Source organism: Martes martes (genome assembly GCF_963455335.1).
Source record: "Martes martes genome assembly, chromosome: 13".
NCBI classification, from domain to species: domain Eukaryota; kingdom Metazoa; phylum Chordata; class Mammalia; order Carnivora; family Mustelidae; genus Martes; species Martes martes.
In genome coordinates this window covers 87971665-87999031 of record NC_137901.1, presented here as the reverse complement: position 1 = coordinate 87999031, position 27367 = coordinate 87971665, and the positions used below count along the sequence as shown (strand labels likewise).

Here is a 27367-nt window from a genome sequence, read left to right as displayed (position 1 = left end):
CCCAGCCCCAGTGACCTGGGCTTCCGAACACCTGCTGAGCCGACCTCTTGCTCATGGGAACCGTCAGAAAGAACCAGGTTTGAGGCCGTCTCTCGCTGGTTTCCCTGGGCCTCGATTTTCCTATCTGGGTAGTGGGGCCATAGAAGGAGGTGTTTATTGGTGTGTCTCACATCGATCAGTGGGTGAGAGGGACAGCACAGGTCTGGGTGTGTGTGTGGAGGGATTTGGTACAGAAACAAGGGGTTCAAAGCCCGTGGAGCTCTCGGGGGAGGCCTGCACCCTGTACGCCCCTCCCCCATCCTCGCAGTGGCACACATGGAGGGGGGGTGTCAGCGCCTTTCTGTTCCCCAGGACAACCGGCTGCCGAGCCCAGAGGGTGAATGAATGCTGTCCACTGAAGCCTCAGTCTCCCGCTGGGTCCTGCCGTAGGGGCTGCGACACAAGCCTGTGCTCTGTGCCTCTCATCCCGGCCGGGCTCTGGGGCTGAGGCTTGGTGTCTGAACGGCTGGGGGTGCTTCCTGACATCCGAGTAGGATTGGGGGCTGAGCTCCGGTCCCTGGGGAGGCCCAGTGGCAAGCTGGACCCGAGCCCCTGACCTGAGCTTGAACGGTGCTGTCCTGGCCTCATCCCTGCTTTATGGACAGGGAGCCCGAGGTTTGCGGAAGCGGGGTGAGTTCCTCAGGCTTGTCAGAATGGCCCGGCCGGAGTCTGAGGCCCAGCCAGCCTGACTTTCGCCATTCTGGTTATTTTGTCTTTGTTTTGTAGCTGAGGAAACAGCCTTAGAGAAGTTCGGCCTCCAGTGTGGAGTCGTCCAGCTAGAACCTGGAGTGAATCTGGGTGTCAGGCCAGGCCCTGGGCTTCAGGGACTCCGGGTCCGGGCTCCCTTGCTGGCCTTACTGTCCCGTCTGTGCAGTGAACACTGCCTCAAGGATTGTCTGGTCCCGCCCGGTGCACAGGTCACGGAGGCTGGGGCCGGGGCTGGTGTCCAGCACGCAGGCCAGTGGGAGCGTGCAGCATGCACAGGGAGGCCGGAACAGGGTGTGGGAGGGAGGGATGGATGATAGAGCGGGGAAGTGTGCAAGGACCCTGATCGCTCTCGGGGCCATTCCGCCTGCCCTGCGTTGCTGGATTCCCCGGAATATCCCCTGGGCCTCGGGTGACAAATCTCTTTCACCGTCTCTTGACCTGGGCAATTAATTGCTTCTGGCGATCGACAGCTCCATGACAGCTCGGTTCTCTCCCAGGCAGCCCCCAGCTCCTCCCTGCAGCCACTGATGGCCCAGACCCCGCTCCAGGGCGGGGGGAGCCTGGGGCCGGGGGCAGGGAAGGCTCTGACATGCTTTTCCTCCCAGCTGACCGTCAGGATGCAGTGGCCGAAAGCCTGTCTGAGGGGAACCCTGCTGCTACCGTCTTGGGGTGCTTGCTTTGTGCTCTCAAGGGGGCAGAGACTGAGTTATCTTTACAACGAGGCGGCCACTGAAGGGTATCCAGAGGCTTCTGGAAGTTTCCACCCCATGCAGAGAGCCTGCTCTCTTGTCTCCTGCCCCACAGGGGGTTTCTGGGCTGGGGTAGCCAGCAGAGGTAATGCAGTGTGTTTATAGCGGATGCCTGGGTGCAGAACTCCGCTGGGGGAAACCTGGGTGAGCTTTCTTGCCTCACTGCCTCGTTGTCCCCATATGTAAAATGGGGAGGGCCATAGGCGGTTGAGAGAAGTAGCCAGTTACTAGGCACAGAGTTGCAAGCAGTGTGCCTGGCACCGAGAAGCCCTCAGGAGGGGAGCTCCAGGTCCCTGCGGGCTGTCCGTGCCGGTGGTGGACAGACAGGTGGATGGACAGATGGCTTGTCCACGCTGGCGCCTCCACTGGTCTGGAGGGAAGCCCCTGGCCCTCCCAGGCTGGTCTGTGCCGCCTGCTCTGCCTCGGCCCGGGCTTGGCTGGGAGCCAGGCTGCCGAAGCCATACGCCTGGGCCCCCGCCTGCCCCCCTTCCCTCCAGAAACAGTCAATAGTCCGGCTCCTTCCTGGCGTCTGATTTTCTCCTGTCGGTTGCTGTCACTGAAGATGGCCCCACACCCCAAGCGAGAAGATGGGCAGGAGGGTTCAGAGAAGTGTGTTTGGGGCCCAGTTGGGAGTGTTGGAGGGTAGAGGATGGGGCGGCTGGGCCTATGCCCAGGTTCCAATCTCCCCTCGCCCCTCGAAGGCTGTGCAATCTCGCGGGGCTGCCAAACCTCTCTGGGCCTCAGTTTCTCCATCTTCAAAATGAGGTCAGGATCGTGGCCCCCTGGCCGGGCTGTGAAGTTGGCCCAGAGCCCGGCAGCGGGTGCCTGCCGAGGGGGGTGTTCCCGTGAGGGTGACGAGTGTGGTGGTTTGCCGGACCCTGGTGCAGGCCTCTCTTGAGAGCCCAGACCGATGGACTTGGGGGTTGAGGGTGTGCACCGGTCGCATCAGGGCTGCTCCTCCCTTCTCTCCCTGACTATGCGCCCCCCTTGAGTGGGGCTGCGTCCCCCACCATTGGTTGGGCTCTATCCCCTTTGGATGGAGCTGTGCGCCCCCCCCGCCTTTGTCCTACCCAAGGCCCTGTCCACTTCCACCCACCCATCCTGGCCTGGCTGTGGCCGCCACCCTCCTGGTGGGAGGGGGAGAGGTGGGGCGGAGAGGGCCCCGAAGGGCCAGCATGTGCCCCCACCTCCTCCACCCCCCTGCCAGCACTCGCTGGCTGCCGCAGTCCAGTGGGGAATCAGAGACCTGGCGAACTTGCGGTGATTGTCTCTCCGCAGCTTCTAGGAGAGCTGGCCTGGGCAGGCGCGCCTCAGCTGTCACTTGAGAAGGAAAATAAAATGTCCCAGTGGCTTCTAAATGGAAGGGCGGCGGAGCCTGCCTCCTGCCCCGGCTGCGTGGGCTCCTGGCCACCACAGCGGTGGGGATGGCCCACCCCTGGCCCCCGTTCACCTGATGTGAAGAGATGGGCCAGGTGGCCCCGGATGACTCCCCTAGGTCCTCCTCTGTGCCTCCTCCCACCCCAAAAGGCCTCAGGGCCCTGGCCCGCTTCCAGCCTGGTGCCTGGGTCAAACTGTGCCTGAAGTCCGTGAAGCCAGCCAGCAGGGACCGCTGCCTGAGGTCATGCTTGCCCCTTGGGGGTCAGTGCCCTCCTCGCTGATGGGCTCTGTAGAGCTGTCTGGTATGGCTTATGCTGCTGGCTGTTGTGGGGCCACACTGAGGCTCGTATGGGCATCGCTCACGTCCCTTTCTTGGAAGGGGCAGGCTCCATGGTGATCCCTGGGCTGTGGGTGATTTTGTAGAACTCGCCTGGTGCATGCTGAGGGGGTCTGGAATGGGAAGGCGGGGGCTGCAGGTGGAGCGTCTCCCCTCTGAGGGCCGGCACTGAGGGTCCTACCTGGTCCCAGCCCTGCCTACGGCGTTGTCCAGGGCAGGAGGCCATGATGCCTGGGGGCTGGGATGCTGCCAGTGGGTCATGGCACCTGCTTCTTGCAGGGTCCCAGTCTGTACCTCTGTCCTGACTGTGGAGCGCCGTGAGGGTGCCCCTCCCTCTGCAGGGACCATGGAGGGACATGGCAGGTGGCCACGAGAACCCCTCCTGGAGCCTCAGTCTGTCCTTCGGAGAGCCGGGGGGCAGCAGCTCCAGAGAGAGGCTGCAGGAAGAATGAAGTTGGCGCCGCACTGCCTGGCCCAGAGTCTGAGCAAACACAGGGGAGGTTGCCCTTGACTGTGACATCCCTGACACTCAGCCCTAGTGCAGGGCTGGGACCAGGTAGGACCAGGGCTCCCGTCCTGACTTCTCCGCTTTCCGACTCAGCCTCCCTGCGTCTCCGTTTTCTCATCAGTACAGTGGGGATAATCAAAAACCCATTCGAGGGGTGGTTGGAGTTTAGTAAGTAAAGTCTTGGCCTGGGGCTGCCTTTGAGGAGCTAGTGTTGGCCGTGACCCCTATTACTATTCCTTGTTGGATTTGTGGCCGCTGCCAGATTGGATGTTGCAGGAATGAGGGCTTCCTGGAGGAAGAGGGCCGTTGGGCTTGTATGCATGGGTGGGATTCTGGTGGGTGTGGGAGGTGCATGGTGGTGGGGGATTTGTCTGTTGGGGGAGGGGATTGGTGGAAGAAGTAGGCAGGTCCAGGGCCCTGCCCCGCTGTGTGCCTGGCCCTCTCTCAGCCCTACCGGCAGCTTTGCCCCATGGTGTTGGCCCTGCTCTGCACGGGCGACTCCTGGTACCCAGACTCTTCTACGCTGAGACTTGCCTTGCTGGTCACTCTGCATCTAGCTTTTTTTTTTTTTTTTAAGGTTTTATTTATTTATTTATTTGACAGGTAGAGATCACAAGTAGGCAGAGAGGCAGGCAGAGAGAGAGAGAGGGAAGCAGGCTCTCTGCTGAGCAGAGAACCCGATGCGGGACTCGATCCCAGGACCCCGAGATCATGACCTGAGCCGAAGGCAGCGGCTTAACCCACTGAGCCACCCAGGCGCCCTGCATCTAGCTTTAAGTAGAGACTTGTGGCCTCGGTGAGGGATGAATCAGGTCTTTTCCTGGGGGACTTAGCATCTCCTGGGGGTGGCCAGACAGAGCCTTTGGATGGGGTAGCAGTGAGGGCCAGAACATGCCTAGATTGTCCAGAAACGCTTACTTATTGGCGAGAAGGGGAGAGGGCATGATGGGGCTGGGCTTTGAGGAATGTGTAGGAGTTCTCTGGGGAGACCACTTGTCATCAGCCATACCAGGGCAAGCTGCAGGCACAGATCTGTCCAATATGGACCTTGGTCCGCCTCACTGTGAAATGAGCACATGAGGGAGGAATTTGCTGGGGTCCTAGGAAACATCCAGTTCTAGCCCTCATTCCATAAGTTTCCAGCTGAGACCCTTGGGACAGGGGACCATTCCGTGTTCATGTCTCCCCTTTCCTGTTTCTCTTGGAGTACTGCGCTGAGGTCCTGAGCAGAAGGACACATTGAAACTGCTCGTTATGATGGTAGGTTTGTGGAGCCCCTACGCTGTGCTGGGCGCTGTTCAGGGGACACCAGACCATATGGGGGTGGGGGGCACTGTCCCCAGCTCTCGGATTATAGATGGGGAGCCAGACGCACAGGGAGACAAGTGGCTTGAGGGGCTGGAACCTGAGCTGTGTCCGGCCCCACATCGCCCGTTGTCTGTGGGCACAGTGGGCGCTCTGTCCACACCTGCTTTTTCCTGCACCTCAAAAATGGGCCCCCTGGGGCCCTGACTATGGTGTTGCCCCTGTGGGGCAGGCCGGGAGGAGGCTGGCTTAGGAGAGAGGATTTATTTTGTGTGTTCGTGGGTGGGTGCTTGTAGACCCCCCAACTCCGGAAGCAGGTGGGGGTGAAGGCCTGGCATCCCTCCATGGCCTTGAGGGTACAGCGGGGTTGGAGATGCTGGAGCCCAGCCATGGATGCTTGCCTGGCCTTGAGTCCGAGACTGTAGGTTCTGACTTTAGGAGAGACTCTAGTGCAGGAGGAGGCCCGAGACTAGGTCTGGGTGGAAGGTCACTCCCTCCAGGTAGGCCTAAGGGATTGACCTAGACCTGTCCTCACCATCCCTGCCTCACACCATTCCTACTCAGTTTTGTGTTAAATCACAGTGTGCCTCTCCAGTCCTGCGGCCTTGCCCTGGAGATAAAACCCAGGAGTCCTCTCCCTCCGGCTCTCCACCTCCTGGCCTTCCTGGCTGCTTTCCTGTTAGCTGGTTCCCACCTCTGGGGCTTTGCATTTGCTGTGCCCTCCTCCTGGAGTGCCCTTCCTGCTTATCTCGGTAGGGCCTAGACCTTCCGCCCTGGTCTCCAGTGTCACCTCCTGGGGAAGCAGTCGCAGCCCCACCCCCATGCCCTTCATTGCAGGTTCTCTCTGGTTTCTGTTGTCCCTGCTCTTAGAAGTGGCCCTGTGCATTCACTGATGCGCCCATGGGGGGCTTGGGTGTGGGTGGGCGTGCCCGCACCCCCCAGAGCCCTCCTGGCCTGGGTTCACGGCCGCGTCCCTGTGCCGGGGCTTTGTCAAGCTTGTGGACTGGCTGGAGGGTGACGGGTCCTGGTTGAAGCAGAACAGCCTGCTTGGGGTTTGAATTCTGCCTAGCTCTGTCCTCGCTGGGCTCTGGGCCTCGGGCCGGTGGCTCCCTGTCTCTGAGTGGGGTGGATGGACACATGGGGCTGACCTCTGTGGTTGGGGTGATCTGGGCAGGCTTCCCGGAGGAGGAAATGGTGGTGCTTGGGCTCGTTCTGGGAGGGCAGAGGAGGAGGGCGAGGGTGCATTTGGCAGAGGCCTGAAGGGGCTTGTTGTGGGATGGGGCGGGGAGAGGGGCGGTGGACGAGTCTCTGCCTACGGCGCTGGGGTTCAGCGACGTACTCGAGCTAGAGTGGCGGTGGGTTTGGGAGAAGGAGCCCTCCTCGGGTCTGCTTTGCCGGGAGACAAATCTGGTCAGCCCTGGAGAGAAGAGGAGGACAGGAAGGGGCTGGAATGGAGCATCGGTGGCCCCGGGCCCGAACAGGGCTGCCCAGGGGGAGCGGAGGAGGAAGGGCACCCGGGCCCCCCTTGTGCTCAGTGAGTGAGTCGTGCACGGACGTGAGCGAGCGTGAGGCGCCCATGAGTGTGGACCGGGTGAGAGCTTGTGAGCGGATGAGGCAATGAGCCAGCCAGTGGACGAGCGGCCGAGGGTGTGCACGGGCGTGAACTCGTGTGTGAGCGTCGGCACCGGTGCGAGGCCGGTGGTGGGTGAGGGTGGGGGGTGGAGCATGGCTGGGCCCCCGTCTGCTTCTTGGCCTGTTGGGCCTGGGGGTCGGTGCTGCCCCCTCTTGCAGAGGACCCAGGGCCGAGGGAGGTCCCGGGGATGTGCAGCTCTGTCCCGGGAGGTGGTGGGAGCTCCAGCAACCCCCTCCCCAACTGCTCTGCCTCGTGTTCTGGCTCCCATCACCCAGAGAGCGTGAACCCGGGTTCAAATCGCAACACCTTCACTTTCTGGCTGCATGACCTTGGGTGAATGACTCCGCTCCCTGAGCCTCAGCTGCCTGGACTAGAAAACAGAGGTCCTGGGGGGGATTGTGAGGATTACATGGGTGCGCACAGGGCGCAGGGGGCTGTGTTTCTCTTCTCCCTCCCCTACCCAGAGCTGACCAGCGATCCCTGACCCCTGTCCAAGCTGGCCCGCCAGGCTCCCTCCCTCCCAGGCTCCCTCCCTGCCCGCCCTGTGGATTCTCCTGGCGGAGCGTCTGGTCCACTTCTCCCGCCTCTGCCGGGGGACCCTCCTGGCTGGTGCTGGAGCCTCCCCTTGGCCCCCGGCTTCCACCGTCCCGGCCTCCACCATCCACGGCTCAGCTGGAATGCACTCTCCCAAGTCCCAGGGGGAGCGGGTACCTTCTGGGCATGCGGATCCCTCCTGAGGGTCTCCTCTCTGCTAGTGATGCTGCTTCTGCTGTCTGCGGGCGGCCTTGTCTCCCTGGGGTCACAGGTGCGGTCTCTTCCACCTGCGGCTCCGGGTTCCTTCCCACCTCGGCCCTCTGTCCCCTGACCCTCTCTTGCTGGGTGCTCTGTGTCTGGGGGTTGCAGGAGGAGCTGGCTGGAGTTGGGAGAAGGTACACAGAAGATGGGGTCTAAGCCCCCAGCTGTGTGGCCAGGGGAGCACGCCCACTGGGCCTGACCCTGCCCAGGGCCCTTTACGGGGCAGGGGTAATGCTAGCGCATGGCTGTAACCGATCGCTTGTGGTGTGCTCCGCAAGCACTTGGCATCCGCTCTGAGACCTGTGCAGTTTCCAGTGTTCCCCCTTCCGAGATGGGAATATGGAGGCTCTGGAGGTGAAGCGACTCATCCCGGGGTGCACAGCTAGGAAGGGCAGAGCCCCTGTTTGAACCCAGGGAGCCTGGCCGCAGAGCCCGAGCCCTGCATAGAGCCGTCCCCAGTGACATGAGAGCCGGCATCCCCGGCTCCGCTCGCCTCGGCGTGGGTGGAGGAGTGGGTCCTGGGAGGCCCACTGGATACTGAGATGTTTGCGACTGAGCCCGCCATGGAGATGTCATGGGGGAGCGGGCCCATTTTCTGGATGGGAAGACTGAGCTCAGAGCTTGCTGGGGGCTTGCCCAAGGTCACAGCTGTTAATGGGACCAGAGCCAGCTTTCTGGACTCTCTGCCCAGTGCTCTGCCCACTGTACTGTTTCTTTCCTTTGTTTTCTGTGTAAAAGCTAAAACAGTAACCCCAAAACACATGGGTACAGATGAATGAACGATTACGAAGTGGACACCATGGAGGTCCCCCATCCCCCGCCCCTTGTCTTGGCCCCCTTGGTGATCAGCGTCCTGGCTTTTCGTGGGAGTCTCCTTTCCGTTCTGGGGTGACCACCTCTGTGGGCCTCTCTACCAGTGAAGGTTGAATTTGGCCTTTCCCAGACTCGTGCGTGTGGGACGAGGGCGCATGCCCCCACGTGCAGCCCCCCAAGCCCGGTGTCTGGGTTCGGCATGAGAGCCTGAGGTCCCTCCTGCTGATTGTGTGCGCCCCGTACGTTGTCACGTGGTACTGGGGACGAGCAGTGTTCTGGGGTGCACCTGTTGGTGGACGGCTGGATTGTTCTGGGGTTTTTTTGTGATTATGAGTAAAGCGGTAACCAACGTCCGCATAGTCTTTGTTCGCGTGGAGCTGTGGGTTCATTTCTCTCGTGGAACGGCCCAGGGGTGGGATTGCTGGGTCCCACGGTCACGAGACACTTGGTTTCTGTCTTTAATCTTAGCCGTCCAGGTTGGGGTGCGATGGCCTCTGGGGGCTGTAACTTGCGCTTTCCCAATCATTAGTGAAATCGAGCACTTTTTCATGTGCCCGTGGGCCATTTGTATGTTGACTTTTGTGAAGTGCTATCAAGTCTTCGGTTTGTTTTTCTGCTGCGTTGACTGGCTCTCGTGTTTCTTTGTGGGTGTCCTTTATATACTCTGGACACAAGTTTCTACTTGACTGTTTCTGACTTTGGATGGTGATGTTCTTGAATGAGACTAGCAGGTGCTGTCCTCCAGGGGTCCCCTGTGTGTTCATAGAGTCCACTGGGGAGTTCACGGGGGGAGATTCAGTGACACTGTGATCTGGGCCCCCAGCTCCTCCGTGGCCCTGTTGGTTGTAACCACACAGCCCGGGTTGGAATTCCAGCTCTGTGACTTCCTAGCGGTGGGACTGGGGGCAGGAGACTTGGGTTCTCTGAGCCCCAGTGCCCCTCTCTGTCACTGGTGGTCGAGTGTTCATCTTGCCTGGCAGCGGCGGGGATGTGTTTGGCCCCAGGTATCCAGGGCCCCAGGCACAACCTGGGCCGAGCATCCCCCCACCCCCACCACACGCAGCCGCCGGCCCTGCTGTACTTAGCTCACGCATGGGGGCTGCTGAGTGTTTACTAACAAGACTCGTATTTTCCTCCCGCAGGACTCCTGGGCTCTTTGGGGACTCGGCGTTGCTGGAGGCCATTCCGGGTAGGTTCACGGCTGTCCCCACTCTCTGTCTGTAGCAGATTCATATTGCTGGGACCTTTGGTGGGGGAGGGGCAGAATTTCTGGGGAAGCCAGATTCCTCCTGCTGGATGGGGTCGGGGGCCCAGTGTGACCTGGTGGGGTGGGATCTGGTGCCCCAGACGTGCCCAGGTGCCCAGGGGAACGGCTTGGGGGACCCTGGGGATGGGATGTGATGCCTGAGAGAAGGGGCAGTCCCTGGCAGTGTGGATGTGGGATAGTGGGGTTCGTGGGCACTTTGCTTCTGTGCTCTGAAGGTGGCTGCAGGTGTAGGGAGGGAGGGGTCTGTGGAAAGGCTGCGTGTTAGGGTGGTGGGCATTGGAGGATGTCCTCCGGCTGGACACCTGGGTGCCACCGTGGCCGCCATGCCCGTGGGAGACTAGGCGGCCCAAGTCCCCAGCCCAGGCACACGGGGCAAGTCCCTACATCTCCCTCTGCCTCCTCTTCCTGAGCTGTAAACTGCGGGCATCAGCCGTGTCCCCTCCTAGCGTGGCAGTGACGATGAAATGAGCTTAGATAGAACAGAGCCAGGCACGTAGCAGGCTGACGTCACAGCTAGTCCTTTCCCTGTGTGGATCTCACAGCCATGCCCCAGATGGGGTGCACTCCTCGTTTTATAAACAAGGAAACTGAGGCACAGGTGGGTCACCTGTCTCGAGTCTCAGGCGGAAGCCCAGACCTGGGACTTGAACCTTTTGTTGACCCTCCCAGGGAACCTGGCAGACTCTTTCGCAACATGCTCACTTGGCAGCAAGCAGACCAAGGCCCATATTGGACAGGTCCGTGCCCGCTGCCCGCCCCTCCACCTGGTACATTGGACGGCGGGGCCTCTCCCACACCGGGGGGACTGGGGCAGGGTCATATGGGCACAGGCAGGGTTTGGGATGTCAGGGGAGAGGGAAGGCAGTCCGGGAACGGGTTGTGCATGGTAAAAGCTTGGAGCTGGGAATTCGGACATTGGCCTGGTTGGTGCAAGTGTCTTTTGTATTACGTTGATTTTTAATGAGGAGAGGCGCGGCGCTCCTGAGCCAGGACTCTGGGGTCCGGCTGCCTGAGTGCGGGTCTTTCTTGGCCACTTATCTGTGGGACCCCGGGCAAGGCCCTTTGGCCCCCTGTGCCTCAGTGTTCCCATCTATAAAATTGCCTCAATGTTCCCATCTGTAAAATAGGGATACAACTATAGCTCCCTGCTCCCCGCCCCCCAGCCCCCACAGGATTGGTGGTGAGTGGATTGTTGCTCAGATTTCTGTGTTTTAGAATTTTTTTAAGCAGCTGGGGGACTTGTAGCAGAGGGAGCTGAATTCATGGCCCCCTCTCCCCGTGCCTGGTCCCATCCCTGGAGTTGGCTTGGCTCAGGGAGGACAGACTGTGCTCCAGACCTGGCAAAGACTAAGGCCGGGTCCTGGGAGACCCTGGTGGGCATGGCAGGGACACTCCGTTTCCCTCCCCAAGAGCTGGGAAGATTTGCAGACCTAGGGGAGGTGCCTCCCAGAGGGGTTGTGGGGAGGGGGTCCTGGGTCATGAGGTGAGCACCCAGCCCCAGCCCCTGCACTAGAGGAAGGAGTGGGCAGTCAGGGGGGCCTCCTAGAAGTAGCAGCTAGGCCCCTTCCTGGCTCCGTGGCACTGAGGGTCACAGAGGGTCACAGAGGGTCTGCCGGCTGAGGCTCCTGGAATGGGGCATGGGCTTTGGTGAACGTGCGGTGCTTAGCAGGTGGTAAGTGCTCGTTCACGATTCCCCGCATCTTTCTCTACCTCTTACTGACAGAGCTGTTTTCTTTTGCGGAGTGAAGAAGGGGTGTCAGCTGGGCCTGGCCCTGAGGAGGGTTTGGGGGAGCTGAGCAGCTGGCGGGGGCCCCAGCCTGACCTGCAGCGTCCGTGGCAGGGCTGAGATCAGGCACTCTGGGCTCCTCTGGGTTCCTAAACACCTTCCACCTTTATTTCCCTCCCAATCAGATCTATACCAGGTGCAGGTGGGGACTTGGAGGGACAGCTGGGGTCCCCTGTGCAGCCTCATTCTGCATGGGGTAAACTGAGGTTGAGAGGCAAGTGGGGGGAGTTTCAGTCCTGGTCCCTGACACCAACCCGAGGCTGATGTGTTGGGTTCCCTGGCGGTTCTGCAGCAGGCGGGCCTCCCACAGACCTGGGCGCGAATCCACCTCGGTCTCCTCATCTGTCAAATGGGTGTCCTACAAGGTCGTCGAGGACGTTGCTGGGCCCATAGCAGGGCTCAGCACGTTCTGGCTCAGACCTGGCTGCTATCAAGAGGTTTTATTCCTCTGCAGAATACATACATTCACAGAACGATTATTCCCCAAACACCTACTGTGTGCCAGGCGCTGTCCCAGGTGCTGGAGAAGGGGCCTGGAGTAGGGGAGGCAGATCATAAGCAAGTCGTATACCCACAGTGTGTCCTGTGGTGGGGAGCCCGGGCGAAGAACCAGCAGAGGAGGGAGGGGCTTTGGGAAGCGTGTGGGTGGGCTGGGGTTGCAGTTTCAAACGGCAGAGTGAGGGGAGTCAGGGTGGTCCTACTTGAGAAGGTGGCGTTTGAGCAAAGACCTGCAGGAGGGGAGGAAGGGAGCATGCAGTTCTCTGGAGGAAGGGTGTCCCAGGCAGAGGGAACAGCCCATGCGAAGGCTCTGAGGCTGCTTGGAATGGGCCTCTTGGCTTGCAGGAGACCATGTGAGATATGGGTGGGGGTGTCCTTGGGGCAGGCCTCTCTCCTTTGCTCCTTTGCCCTCTGCAGGAGGGATAGACAGGCTTGGAGGCTGCTTGCTTCCTCAGGCCCTGTGCCCCACATGATGGGTCTCATCGTGGAGGTGGGGAGGCGCAGGCAACCCCGGTGGTCGTCCCCCTACAGTGATGAGCCCAGCTAGGTTTGGGTGCCTCTGAAGTTGAAGGAAGGCAGCTTTGCCTGGGCCGGGGGGCGGGGGGTGGGGGGCGGCGGGGGTTTCCTTCCTCCTCCTCCTCTGCCTCTGGGTCCTCCATCAATCTGCCTTACTGGCCTAATGGGGAGCCTTCCTCCCATGGCTGAGTTATCTGCTTGTCATGCCGTGGCCCACCCGAGGACGATAAAAGGGCTTTTTGTCTGCAAGCACTTAGCTTCCTCCTCTGGGGCGATCCATCACGTCTGAGGAAGGAGGGAGGCAGACAGATGGGGGAGGGGGCAGAGGGGGTCCCAGGAGTCCCCGTGGCAGGACCCAAGTGGCTCCTCAGCCCAGAGACAAGGCCTATCTGGGGACAGGCAGGGCCAACTGGGAGCGGGACCTTGGGGGGGGTCGCGGGGGCAGGTGTCTGAAGACCCAGACGTGTGGACCCTTTGCCCCGCAGCTCCCGGTTGGTGGCTTGAAGGCCTTTCTGAGACCCTCTCCTCGGGGCGGCCTGGTGGGGCCAGAGCCGGGGCTGGGGGAGCAGGCATTTCTAAAAGAAGAGGCAGCTGGGGAGACGAGCAAAGGCCAGGGAGGACCTGGGTCCAGGGTCCAGGACGGTACTGTGACAGTCGCAGCAAACACTCGTGGTTGCTGAGACCCCCTTCTAGTAAGCACCTCGTGGGGTTATCTCATTGAATCCTCAGAGCGACCCCATGAGATGGGGACCGTTGTCGTCCTGTTCTACAGATGAAGAAATCAAGGCACAGGGAGGTGAGGCGATGTCCCCAAGCGTGCAGGTGGCGGAGGGAGGGTTTGAACTCAGGGAGCCCTGCTCTGGAGTTTCTGTGCTGGTGTCTGTCGCTGGAGGAGGTGGCATTTAGTTCGGGGGGGCCCTTCAGGCCGATGAGGGCGAGGGCTTGCTGTGGGTGGGGGCTGATCACCGACGGGGGCCCGGGTACCATGGGGGGGAAGATCGGGACCAAGCATCCTGCGGGCAGACGAGTGTGCAGGTGTGTATGTTGGGAGGTTGTGGGGGAAGGTTCGTGGGGCCGGGCCTTGCTGAATCACGCCTCTCTGAAGTCCCTTTGCTCAACCTTGGGGCAGTAGGTCCGCTGGCTTTCTCCCTGGTTGGGCGAGGCCCTGGTCCCTCCCCCGGGTGGGAGTGGAGGGGATGAGCGGGAGTGGAGGGGATGAGCGCACACACAGGATGGGGGTGGGGGTGTCTCTGCCCTGGGCAAGCTGCCCCTCCCCCTGCTTTCCTTCCTTCCCCTCCTCCCCCTGCCCCTCGCTCCATTCCCCTCCACCTCTCCCTTCCTCTCCTTCCCCTCCTCCCTCCACCATCCCCTCCTCCTTCCCTCCCCTTCCCACAACCCCCCTCCTTCTCCCCACAGGCCACCCTCAAATGACAGCAATTAATGGTACCTCTGATGGCGGGCTGGGAGGACGGGGCTGACAGTTGAGCGTGTCTGCCTGCGGCTGGCCCTCTAATCGGGCCCCGGGGACGCCCCCTCCTGCCATGGCTCCCAGACGCCGCCTGCCCGCTCCATCACTCAGAGGGTAGCAGGGAGCAGAGGCCGCCCCTGGCGGGCAGGCGCGTGTCAGCCGGCACAGAAGCTACCCCCCAGTCCCTGCCGGCCTTCTATTATTACCATTTTTTTCTTTCCTAAATGGAGGGCTCTGGGGTGACCCTTGTCCTACCCTAGTTAGTGACCACCAGGGTGCCCTTCTCCACCAGAACGTCCTCTCCACTGGCCAGCCCCTATCCCAAAATGACCTCTGGGGTACTGCGCTGTGCCCCCATCCTTCTGTGTCTGCCCCCCTAGGTGGGATGTCGAGGAGCCTTGTCCTGTTCTGGACATGAGGCATCAGTTAAATGCTGGAGCCCCAGCAACCAGGAGCCTTCAGTGACAAGGGTAGCTACCCAGACCTGGAATCTTGTCTGGTGGGGGTCTTCTGTGTGTTGTGGGGGGTAGGCAAGCATTCCAGCCAGTCCTGTCCACGCCGGGGTCTGGTGCTTGCCCATTCATCATTTTGCAGCAGCAATAATGAGGCCCCTGCTGTATGCCATGGCCTGCAGCTGGTGCTTTTCACCTCGGTTCATTTTCTTCTACAATAACTCTCTGAGGAGAGTGCTATTTATAACCCTGCTTTTGTAGACGGGGAGCCTGACAGGCAGAGAGGCAAAGTGACTTGCCCTAAATGACCCAGCGAGGAAGGAATAAATCCAGGATGTAACCCTGACCTTCCTTGTCCAGGGCTCATAAAATCAGGGCCTTGGGGGTAACTTGGGTAGACAGTGAAGTGCAGACCCGACCAGGAAGTGGGGAAGTAATGTCTGGGCACCTGAGTGGGGTTAAGGGTGCTGATTTTAATGTATGTATTTCTCTGTGGTGGTTCACGAAAATCAGCCCTACTGAGGTGTAATTAACCTGGAGTAAGACATACCCATTTTAAGGATTCACCTCTGTGGGTTTGGACAGTGGAAAACATTTATCTGCGAACCACAGCAATCAAGATACCGAGTGTTTCCACCTGCTCCAAAAGAATCCCCGTTCCCCCATCAGAAGCACCCGCTGATCTGCCGCCAAGGAAGTTCTAGAATCTTCCAGATTTTCATAATAAAATGATAAAGAATGCATTTTTCTTTTTGGCGTGTTTTGCTTCTTTCTGCATGTTTCTGAGTTTCGTCCGTGCCTTTGGATGTATCAATAACTGCTCCTTTTTTATTGGTGAGTGATAGCCCACGTACGAATGGGCCGCAGCTCATTTATTCATTCACGAGTTATGGACCTAGAGGGTGTTTCCAGTTTGGGGCTCTTAGGAATAAAGGCGGCAAGTCTTTGTGCCTCTGACTGCTTTTTCTTGCCTTATTGCATTGGCCCACACGTGGGGGCATGCTGGGTGGCCCAGTTGGGTTTTTATGGGTAGCTAGCTGTGGGCGTTTTTCTTAACACTCCCATTGTACAGATAAGCAAACTGAGGCTGTGAGCAGTCAGGTGACTTATCTAAAGTCATTCTGCCAGAGCTGGGTGCTCTTTCTCCTCCTCAGAGCTGGGAAGGGCCAGGGCCTTGTGTTGTACTGATGGCTTTGCTGGTGCAGAGGGTGGATCGGGCCAGGAACTGATGGCTGGGGTCGGAGGGGGGGGGGCATGACCGCCCCTCTTCCCTGAGGGTTTCCTCTGCTGGAGAGCGAGGGTGTGGTGGAGGTACCACGCCTTCCGGGTCGGGCACCGTAGGCTGGCTCTGCTGAGGGAACGTCAGGCCTTGTGTGATCCCGTCGTCTTGGGCAAAGTCACGCAGGCCTTCCGGGGAGCTATTTTTGGGGCAAGGCAGGAGCATGACATACAGAAGCCCAGGAATGGGGGTGGGGACAAAGAGGGGAGCCTTCTCGTCCTTCTCCTCCCTCGCCGGAGGGGTGTTAGCTAAGATGACTTTTCGGGGAAGGAGGCCCGTAAATTAAATAAGCAATCCCGTAAATAAATAAGTAATGAAGTTAGTGGGGTGCCTAATTACATCAAATTCATAATTATGGATGGATGCCTGCCCCATAATTGTACTTGTTTTTAATCTTTGGCTCCGACATGCGTCTCCTTCCATCTGACAGTAATCCCTGCCCCAGCTGGAGGGAGGAGGGAGGCACTGCCTTGAGGGGCTCCCAGTGAGCCTGGTGATGGGGACCCCTGGCGCCAGGGATCCAGGCGGACTTGTCTTCATCCCTGTGGTCGGGTTTAAAAACCTACACCGTTTTGAAATTGCTGTAAATGCCAGTGGTAATAACAGAGGTTGTAATAGTAATCGTGTTGCCCTTCACATGTTATAATTTACTCTTCCCCAACCCCCTCTCCTGCCCCTCCCCGTAAAGCAGAGATTGTTATTATCCCCATTTTACAGATGAGGAAACTGAGGAACAGAGAGGTTAAGTGACTTGCCTGAGGTCACACAGCCAGTGAGATTCACTGGCTTCTGCTGTCCCTGTGCTAGGCTGTGTTGAGGCTTCATGCATTTCCTGAGGTCTCCTCAGCACGTCACTGGGAGGGAGAGGCTAATTTAGCACGGCTCAAGGCCTCCAGAGGCGCAGATGCTGAAAAGATGATGTCATGCCTTCCACGATGGCCGTAAATCAAACGGGAACCCTCTGAACCATAAAGTAAAAATGTTTATTTTTCATTTAAAGACAAAGTAAGCCCACTGCTGAAATGAAAACGCCCTCTTCTTTCTGGATCTTCTCTTTCCCCTTGGGTGGCTTTGATTTGCTGGCGTGGTGGGCGCGCCTCACGCTGCCTGTGGCGCTGGGTTGATCATCCTTGGACCCATTTTCCAGATGAGCAAACTGGGACTCGAGTGAGGTCACAGCGGGTGGGGGTGGGGCTCCCACTCTAACCAGCTCCTCCCACCTGACCTGGGGGACGGAGACCACCTCAGTCCCCGCTGCTCTTGCCTGAGAAGCGAAGGGGTCCTGCACGCCCACGGCTGGCTTCGCCGGGTCCCTCCTGTGCTGGGTGGCCGTGGCCGGCCTCACTGGCAAGCCCAGCTGTCTGGTGGGAAGAGGAGACCAGCTGTGCTCCCATCGTTTTGGGGACAGAGAGGATGTGGGGGTGGCTGGAGTGATGTTATCCCACGTGGGCCCCGGACCCCTAGCCAGCACTGACACCTGCTTTTTCACACTCTGCCCTGTGTCTTGGGACATCTGCCCTTCTGGGCCCTTGACAGGCCTGGGCCTCCCTGGAGGAGTTGTCCTGCGGACTGCAGGGAGGGAACACCCCTCGCTTGCTGGGGTGTGCTTATGCAGCCAGATGGGACCTGTGTTTCTGGCAGAGACTTCCGTTCGGGCTGGCCTGGGGCCCGCATTCCCCTGTGCTGACTTCAGGTTCGTGGGGTTTCGGTGCTCTCCCTGCCCCTCGCTAAGCTTCGGACGTACAGGAATCGACGACAGACTCCCATGAAGAATTGCGTGTGTGCACACGGTGCTCTGGGGGAGGGGCCGTCTAGGGAAGCTGCCCGGAGGGGCTGGAGCGAGCACGTCTGAGCAAGGATAAACCGCGCGTGTAGGAATCAGTAGCAGGACAACACTCCAGATGGGACCTAACACAGAGCAAATACTGTATCTGTTACCAGTGCTGACCTTTCTGGACCGTCTGCCTGCCTTAGGGCCGTGCGAGGGTCTCCCGCAATCACCGTCATTCACATTAGCTTCATTCCTAATGATGCCTGGGCACCGCTTCTGTGCCACACTGTGCTCTGAGTGTGTCCCAGACATCCACCCGTGTACCCCTTGGGGCAGCCCTATGGGGTAGATTCTGTATTTCATCAGCTCTGTTTTATGGTGGGGGCAGAGTTGTGGCCACAGAGAGGTTAAGTGACTCACCCAAGGTCATACAGCTGGCAGCGGGCGGAGGTGGGGTTTGAACCCAGGCAGACCTACTCCACGCACCTGCTATGAATTGTGGGGGATCTGCAGGCGCCACCTGCAGCCACCCGTGAGCCTGGAGCCAGACTAGATCTCTTGGCAGGGCTGCCCCAGCCGCGGGCCAGGCTCTGTGGGCCACACAGGGCTCTCAGGCACGCGTCAGCTGTTCTGGGCTGGGCAGGACTGGTCAGGACATGAGGGGTCTGCTTTCTGCCTGCCTGCAGCCAGCCTGGTGTCCCTGTGGCCTCCCGGGGTGGGGTGGGGGGTGTAGACACAGCGAACAAGATGCCAGGGCCCTGCCATGTGGATCCCACGGGCAGTGCCCAAAACAAACGTGGTATGTCAAGAAGGGCATATGCTGGCTGTGGTAATGCAGGGTGGGAGACAACTCTGGTTAGGGGGGCTCACTGTATTTATTTATTTTTTGGGGGGGCTCACTTTAGGTAAAGGAATCAAGAGTGGTCTCTGGGGAGGTGACATTGGAGCTAGGACCCAGACAATGAGAAGAAAGCAGGCATATGAAAAGAAGAGGAATGAGTGTTGTGGGTTCGAGAATAGCCTGTGCAAAGGCCCTGAGGCCATAATGTTTCAAGAATGCTGAGGAGGCCCACATGGCTGGAATGGAGCCAGGAGCACCAGAAGTGGTTCTCTGGATCTGAGGCTGTTCTCTAGACCTCGGGGGTTGGGCTCTTTTCACACTTAAGGCACAAACCAAGTTTAAGAGCTTTTGCCTCTCCCTTTTGTTGTTTTGCTCATTGATTAACTTACATTTACTGGGCACATGGAATGTTCTGGACATTGGTAGGCCCCTAGGATCAGAATGATAGAATTGTCCATGCCTTTGAGGAGTTTAGTGTCCAGAGGGAGAGTGTCAGTTAAACAGGTGACATTGAGGGATCATGTGGAGTTGAGGTTGTCCCTGGGGTGTATAACAAGGTCTGAATTTTTCTGTGGTCAGGACAGGCCTTCTTGGACAAATGTCAATTGAGGGGAGACCCGAAGGTGATCATTTAGGACTCCTGAGTCATGGTGGAGACACACTCAGGCTGGTTTGGGCCACAAGGAGGAATTGATGATTGCTCATAATGGCAAAGTTCAGGGTAAGACAAGTTCAGGCATGGCTGGATCCAGGGCTCAAACCATGCCTCGGGGAGCTTTCTTCTCTGTGGGCTTTGTTTTCAGGCAGGTTTCTGCCACTAGTACAGCCAGCCAAGGAGAAGGAGTCACTCAAAGCCCCGAGTGGCATTCCTTTCTCTTGTTGACTGAGACCTTCTGTACTTGTCTGGCTGTTTGCAACAGCCGTGGAGAGGTGGCCAAGGTGGGGGAAAGGGGTGCCCCAAACTCAGATGCAGTTGAAGAGGGACTGAGGCCAAAGGGAGTGGTGGGGATTGTGGCTAACTGGCAAGCTGGATATTTTGATTTTCTTCTTTAGAGAAGCTAGAAATCTGGATTTTATAAGCAATGTCCTAATTTTTAAAAAACATTGTGTGTGCCAGAAAGAGCTTCCCTCTTGGCCACAGCTGGCTGTCATCATTCCGTGGCCTCTGTTCTTAGCTATGACTTTCATCTCAAAGTATTTTGCCCTCCGTGATCTGGGCAGACTATACCATGGAATGTAATGGAGGTCCTGGGGCTTGGGAAGTCACATTTAACGCCTCTGGAGATCCCATTTCCAAAAGTTGGGGCCCAAGGCCACAGCAGTCCCTGCTAGAGCCCTCCAGTGGAGTTTGAGAGTCTCAGAGTAGTAAAGCTTTGTGGTTAGTGACACAGACTTGGGTCCTACACTCCCTGTGTTCTAAGCTTTGCCACTTTCGCTTTCTGCCCTTGGGCAAGTTGCTTCCTCCCTGTTCCTGCGTTTCCCCATCTATAAAATGGGTCGGTTATACTCCATGGCATTGCTGTAAGGCATAAAGGAGCACATAGGAGCCTGTGCCCCTGATGCCTGGCATGTTGGGAGCGTGTGTCCCCCTGGACTGGTATTAAATGTCCTTCCTGGTTTGGGTCCTGAAATCCAGCTGGCGGTGGCTGGGAGCATTCCTGGACACCTCTTCCTTCCTTTGTCCCTGGGGCGTGGGCTCCCGGGGCCCCGGAGCAGGCGGCCATCCACCCCCTGCCTCCTGCCTCTGCCCCAGCCATCCCTGCCAGTTGCTCTGTGCTGTTTGCTGCAGGATGGCCCTGCACTTGGACACGAGTCTGGACAGTTGGACAGTGAGCCCAGCCCACCGCCAGCTCGCAGCTGCTCCCGGGGCGGGGGGGAGGGAGTGGGCCCCTTTTTAAAATAAAAACAGGACCCAGGAGCAGAGCCCTATGGGACAGTTGGCTGCCTTTTGCCAGCATGGCTTCTGTCTCTGGATAAAAGAAGGGTGCATTTTTGTCTGACGAAATCTCCATTCGGCGACCGAGGTGGTGGCCCGTTTGGCCTCCTTGTTCTGGAGGTCCCTTTTTTGCAAGCCCCTTGTGAGTGGCTCACAGATCTCTCTCTCAGGGAAGGGGGTCTGGGTTCCCTGGGGTCTGATTTTAGCTGGCTTAGGCCGGGGAGGGGGTCAGCTGCCGGATCCCTGGGGTGACTCGAGATGCCCACGTGCCTGTCCCCACAGCTTCCAGCCCCGTTCCCCAGAGTCAGGGCAGAAAGGACGGGGGTTGGGGGAGGCCAGCATGTTGCAGAACGTCTGATGCTGCCGAATTGAGCCTCGATCACGTAGTGGAGGGAGTTGTGTCCCCTTGGAACCTGTGAAGGTCACCTTGTTTGGACAGAGGGTCTTTGCAGATGCGATCAAGTCAAGCATCTCGAGATGAGATCCTCCTAGATTAGGATGGGCCCGAAGTCCGATGACAAAAGTCCTTAGAAGACACACGGAGGAGAAGGCCCTTTGAAGATGGGTACAGAGACAACAGGCTGAGGAGCGCCCAGGGCCACCATGGGCTGGACTAGAGCAAGGGAGGGTCCTCCCCAGAGCCCTGATTTCGGGCTACTGGTGTTCAGAGCCGTGAGAGAGTAAAGTGCTCTTGCTTTAAGCACCCCCGGTTTGTAGTAATTTGTTTCGGCAGCCCTAGGAAACCGATGCAGTTTTGTGAATTTTATTTTAATTACAGCTAAACTTTAAAGACCTTTAAAGTTTGTGGCCTTCAGAGCCCGGCACGTCTGGACCCTGTGACCGCAGCTGGCGGTCCCAGCCATGTGGGCCTCCTGGCCCCAGGGCCTTTGCCCTGGCTGTTTCCTCTGCCTGTCTTCTCCACCCGGGCCACTGCTGAACTGCCACTGCCTCAGAAACTGTCCCCAGCAGGTGGTGTGACATGAATTACATCCTGTCTTCAACTCCTGACCTCGTCCCATGTCAGTTCCCCGAGGGCAGCCATCTCTGTCTTCATCCCTGCTGTCTCCCCAGTGACCAGTGCGGGCAGTAGGGGCTCAATATGTGGGCGTTGAATGGCGGACAGTCCCAGGCCTGGAGTCAGGGACTCTTACCTTATTGAATGGAGGCGAAATTCACATCACGTGAAATTAACCATTTTCAAGTGAACCAATTCATTTGTTTTTCATTCCCGAGCCATGCTGTACACAGCCAACACCTCTGTCTAGGGCTAAAATATTTTCGTCATCTTCTCCCCAGGGAGACCGAGCTGCCATTAGCAGTCCCTCCCTCATCTCCCCTCCCCAAAGCCCCTGGCGACCACCTGCTCTCTTGTCTCCGTGGACCTGCCTGTTCTGGAAATTTTCTATCAGTGGACTCACACAGTGGGTGACCTTTTGTGTCTGACTTCATGCACAGAGCATGACGTGTTCAAGGGTCACGTGGTGGCAGGTGTCCATACTTCTTTTCTCTTTATGGCCGCGTTGAATGGCATTGTGTGGTCTCTGGAGCACTGGGGGGCGGGATAGGATGGGGAGGTGGGAACAGTCTTGCGTTTCTAGCTCACGCTCTTTCTTTCTCTTCCCTTGGCCCCAGCCTTGCTCCTGTGGGGAGGGAGTGAGTGGGGATCCCTTCCACTGGGGCTGGACCTTGTGGTTCTCTAAGCCCCACAATGGGTGTGGTTTCTGTTGACCCTGAGAGAGGCAGTGGGCAGCATGCCCCCATTTCACAGCTGGGCAGACTGATGCCTACAGAGGCAAGGGTCTTGCGTCGGGTCCTTCCTGCCTCCCCTGGGGGACACCTCTGCCTCTCCATCCGTGCCTTGGTGGCCTCCACCAAAGCGTGTCTTGTTAAATTCTTCGTTGATCATTTTCTGCTGTGCAAAGCTTTGCGGGGCAGACAGGTTCCTGGGGATGGTCCCCCTCCGGCTTGGAGAATGAGGGGTTCCTGTGCTACGCAGTTGACCACATGCTGACTTACTCTGATCTTAAGCTCAGGCTTGGCAGCTGACTCCATCGAGAAGGAGTTGCGTGTCACAGTTTCTGGTTTTTGGTGGTTTGCCGTGCTTATGAAGTCGCTCAACAAACAATCACTCAACAAACCATCCCGGCCCGGCTCCTTGGGGGGGGGCCGGGGAAGACACCAGAAATGACCGTGGCATGACACTGCCCAGCGTTGAACCTGCCGAAGGCATTAATAGCTCTGGTCGGGGTGTGGATGAGTTCCTCCTGGTTCCAGGGCCAGTTTCTGTGAAGGTCTGGGCCAGGTCTGTGTCCAAAACAAACAGAAAAGAACAAAAGGAACCCATGAGCCCTTCCCTTGCCGCTCCGGGCTCCGCTTCCTGGCCGTGTTTGGTGGGGCCGGTTTCGCCCGTTCCTGAGTTTTGTGATCTGTTATGGTGAGAGCCAACAGGCAGGAGACGGCGCCTAGATCTGGGGACTCAAAATGCGGCTTTGTGTTGCCGGCTGCTTTCTGTGGCTTGGTGTCCCCATCTGTGAGGCTTTGAGTAGCCAAATCCCCACGGTGGCATTCAGGACAGGTCCCAGCAGCCTTCCAAAACACTCGATGAGGAGTTTCCTTGGGAAAGGCTGGAGGGTGAGTTGACAAAAGTCAACAACGCATGGCCTCTGTGGGGCCTCTTGACCAGTTTCCTACGAGCCACGCTTGTCCCTTCCTCACACGTCCATCCGGTCTGCCCCAGACCCTCTGTGGCCTCTCGCCGACCGAATCATGTGGCGGGATGAATGCGGGCCACGCTTGCCTGTTTCAAACCCCAGCTCAGCCACTTTGGAGCTGTGTGACCCCGAGCAAGCCGCTTAACCTCTCTGGGCCCGTTTCCTTCTCTGTATTTCGGGATTCAGAAGCGCACCTGCCTCTTGTCGGGGTGCTGTGAGGACAGATGGGCCCACAGGTGAGGTGCTTCTGCAGTGCTGGGCGCATAGTACGCTGTCACTGTCACGATCACCCTCGGGAGCCTTTCCAGTCTTCGGAGAGAAGTGACTAGCCCAGAGTGCTGATGACCTACTTCCCCCTCCACTCCCCGTCCCCCCTGACCTCATCTTCTCCCTCTGCCTCTCTCCACACCAGCCTCCTCTCTGCTTCTGCAACGTGCCAGACGCTGTCCCGCCTCCAGACCTTGGCCTTTGCAGTGCTTCCTGCCTGGGGTGCCCTGCCCCGCATCCCCAGGGGACGCCTCCCTGCCCCCAGCTTGTCATCACTGGGGATGCCATCTCGGGCGGGCACATATCCTTGGGCCCAAGTCCTGGTTGTTGGGGGCAGGGGTGAGACTCTGGAGCCCCCCCGGGGGGGGGAATCCCGCTGCTTCCTCTCGAGGCTGTCACTCAGAGCACTGTGGGGAGCGGAGCCGAGCCTGTCCCGGCTGCAGATGGGAAGTTGACACCCAGAGGAGCTCAGACTTGTTTCTGAGTCATCCAGACAGTTGCAGCCAAGGTTCAGACCCCTGGCTGACCACCAAAGCATCCATTTTGGCCCGCGTGTGTGTGTGTGTGTGTGTGTGTGTGTGTGTGTGCGCGCGTGTGTGGTTAGCTGTCTTTGTTCACCCCCTGGGCCTGTCACTGAGATGACCCTCGTTCAGAATACCAATGCAGGGGGGTCATGTTTGCTTTTCCCGAGATTACAAGTAGGGCAGAAATATTTTAAAGGCAAAGAGCCGGCCCCTTGGCCGTGTCACCCCGGAGGACTGGAGGCCCGGGGAGGGGACCCAGGCAGCGGCTCTGGTCCCTCGCCAGGCCCAGACCGGGGAGCCCACGCTGCCTTCTGGGCGGGAGGCGGGCAGGTCCGGCCCCCAGGTGGACGGGCCTGGCGGGGAGGAAGCGGGTTAAAGTAGAATTCGGGCCTGGAGCTCGCTTTCGCCTGCGAGGAGGGAATAGTGAAGAGGTTTTTCTACCGAGCTATAAAAAGGCCTCCCAGCGTTTCAGCTCCCGAGTGTCGGCTGGAAGCCCGCCAGGGTTACCATGGCGATGAGGAATTATTACTTACTGCCAAGGCTGGGAGAAAAAGCGAGTACTTTTGGCTTCCGAAGAAGAGGAGTGGACTTATGTAATTCTCTGTGTTTATAGGCCCGGAGTGGCAGGAGGCGAGGACGGACCGTGGAGGCCTGACTCTGAGTTTTGGCCCCGGCGTGGGGTCGGCGGCTGGGGCTCGTGCCTGGTGGGCCTCGGCCTGCGCTGGCCTCGGGGGGCAGCGGGCTGGGGGCCGAGGGGGGTGTCAGGCCTGGCTGCAGGGCCTCCCTAGCCCGGGGAAGGGGGGGGACGCCCGTAGTCTCGCGGGAAGGCGAGCGGCCGCTCGGTGGGGCCGCCGCTCCCCGTGTCAGTCCTGCAGGAAGGATGGCTTTGATGTTGGACGCCGTGTGTCTCCTGGAAGCCGGCAGAACCGTCTGTGTGTGTGGACTCTGCTGACCCACTTGCTGGCACATTTGACTTCTTTCTTTTTCTTTTCTTCTTTTCTTTCTTTCTTTCTTTCTTTTTTTTTTTTTTTGGTGGGAGAGTTACTTCAAGTTCTGTTTGGAGCTGACGTGAGTGGAAGGCTGGTCATGTGCTCGGGTAAGAGAAGTTTCTGGGCTTGGTGGTGGGCAGGGAGACACGGTACGGCCATGTCACGGCCCGGGAGGGGTGGGCAAGGACCGGGAGCCACCGTGGAGCGTGGGGGCGTCCGCCTGGGGGCCGGTGGGCCGCCGGATGGAGGCAGCCTGGTCGCGCCCCGGCCACGGTGGCCTTGGGTGGCCCGGCCCCGTCAGGCGGCAGTCCCGGCACTGGGGGGACGAAGGGCCGGTGGTCACAGTGGTCGGAGTCCCTGTGGTCGGGAGCAGGGTGCCAGGAAGCAGGCGGCCCAGCGGGAAGGGCTTCTGGCCGCTCTCTGGCCGTGGGGTTGGTTGGACATGTGGGGTGGGGACCAGCTGCCCGGAGCTGGGGCGCACACGTCCTTGCGGGAGAGCGGGCGGAGCAGAGGAATCGGGGTGCTGCCGGCACTGTGGCTGCAGGGGGTGGCGGCTGGGGGTCTCGGGCTCTGGGGGGTGGGCTCCTCCATGGGCAGGGGGCCGGGGAGGGGAGCCAGGTGCAGTCAGCGCTGCGGCTGCCCCGGCGCCCGGCTCTCACCGCGGTGGCGCTTGGCCCAGTGCCCGTGTCTGGTTTGAAATCAGCGCCACCGGCCCAGGCTTGCCCAGGGACCTGGCCGCGAGGAGCCGGCATAAACACTGGAAAGTTGGAAGGGTTTCCTGAGCTCACAAGGAGCCTTCAGTTGCAGGGACAGGGATGAGGGAGCGATTTGTCCCGAGGTCTGGGTGCGCCAGGACCGTTGGGAGGCAGTGGGACGTCTCGTGGGGACCTGGAGCCCAGGCCAAGGAGGGCTGGCTTCCCAGATGGCACCTCTCGTTTGCCATGGACTCGAGTTTGAATTCTGCTTCCATCCCTCTTTACGCTGGGTGGCCTTGCCTTGCCTGGGGGAGCCTCAGTTTCCTTGTCTGTAAAATGGGGCAGTAGTGGGGTGTCACACAGGGTTTGGGATGAGGTGAGGGGTTACTACAGCCTCCTGGTTCACGCTGGGCCCAGACCTCCAGGGTTCACATCCTGGTTGAACACTTCCTGGCTGTGTGGCCTCAGACAGCTTCTTTCCCGTCTCTGAGCCTCAGTGTTCTCGTATGGCAAACGGACGCTCCCACCGGTCTCCACCCTGGAAGCGGTTGTATGGCTCAGGGGGGCTAAGGAATGTCCCCTGCACCTCCCCTCGTGGAAGGTGTGACAGTGGGCAGGTTGTGGAACTCAGCTCTCTTGTTCGTACAGCGTGCGTGGCTTGCACTTGGGCCTGGGGGAGAACCAAGACCCGCCTGCGCAGGGGCCCTGTGGGCTGGTGTGGGGAGATTCCTTTCCTGTAGATAAGTTTGGATTTAAGTTAGGTACGCCCCAGTCTCCACTGATTTTTCTTTTCTTCTATGTCCAGAACCTTCCTGTTCTGTAGGATTTGGAAACCGCAGTCTGGATCTCGGGAGGTGGAGAGAGGGGGTCCTTCCTCAAGCCCCAGGCTCTGTTTGCATCTGGGCCTGGGCTGGGGTCCCCGGGGCTGTCCCACTGTGCCTGTTCTGCCCTATCCCCCACCAAGCACGGGCCAGCACCCCCAACTGCTCGGTGTGGCCTGGAGGCTGGGCAGGCCTGGCTGGCTCTCCCACTGAGGGTGGCAGTCATCCTGTTTGTAAATGACACCGGATGCTGGGCCGGTGGCTGGCTCAGGGCCTCTCCTCCTTGGCCAGCAGGAGCCCGCGGGGAGTTCCCCGGGTGTCCAAGCTGTCCACGCCACCTGCCCGCTGTCCGGTTGTCCTCAGGCCTCTCCTGGGGACCTCGGGAAAGGCCTCTGTAGCAGGGGGCCCCACGAATGTCCCTTTGCTGCCCCCAAGCCTCAGGTGCCCACTTGGGCCAGCCGCAGGGCTGTGTTGTGGCCGTCCCAGCCCTGCCATGAGGGTCTCGGTGACTTGACCTCCCCCTCCCCCTATCCGCACAGAGGTGCAGGTGCATAGCATTCAACACATTCACGTCCACACACATGCGTGTATGTGAGACCTGCGAGGTCTGTGTGAGGCCGACTGTGCACGGTCAGTCTCCCGGTTACGCCACAGGTACTGAGCTGGGCTTCTGTAGAGACGTCATCACTGGGGGAGGCCGGCTGAAGGGCACGCAGGGACGTGAGAGGAAGCTGAGGCTCGGGTCAGGTGACCCACCCAAGGGCCCAGCGTTGGTGAGGGTGGGGCTCAACTCAACCCCCAGCCAGAGCCTGTGTATGGACGGTCTTCGGCTGGGTGATCCCAGGGAAGTTGCTTGCCCTCTCTGAGTCTCAGTTCCCCCCTTCCTTCTCTCCTCACCTGTGGGCGGGGCTTGGAGCTTGAGATAGGGGTGGTGGCTGGGCTTGTGAACTGTAAAAGCCAGAGAGCCCTGACCTCTGGGCCCTTTCTCTCACTTCCTGGGCCCTCCCAGAGCCTGCCCCTTCTCAGCCACGTGTACACCCTGTGGGGTCACTCCTGCAGCAGCCAGACTCGCTTCCTGTCTTCGTACCCTCTCCTCCTTGCGCTGTACTCCGGGCTGCATTTTTCCTTTCCTGCTTTTCCCTGCGGTAAGGGACTGGTTTCTCTTGGACCTCTTCCCACCTCCACGGCAGTGAGAAGGCCTTCGGGATGTAAATTAGCCCACCCTAGAGCGAGTTGGTCATCCCCAGTGAGCGCTTAAGCAGGAGGAGTGTGTTTCTGTTCA

General features: G+C 59.3%; 1 protein-coding gene across 1 annotated transcript in view; it reads left to right on the top strand.

Annotated features, from left to right (window-relative positions):
- The window catches only part of NCOR2 (nuclear receptor corepressor 2), a 208972-nt gene that overhangs the window by 20424 nt on the left and 161181 nt on the right, over positions 1 to 27367 (top strand). Inside the window, exon 2 of the mRNA XM_080821215.1 lies at positions 9407 to 9453. The gene's annotated coding sequence lies outside the window, so the exon portion shown is untranslated. The remainder of the gene's footprint in view (positions 1 to 9406; positions 9454 to 27367) is intronic.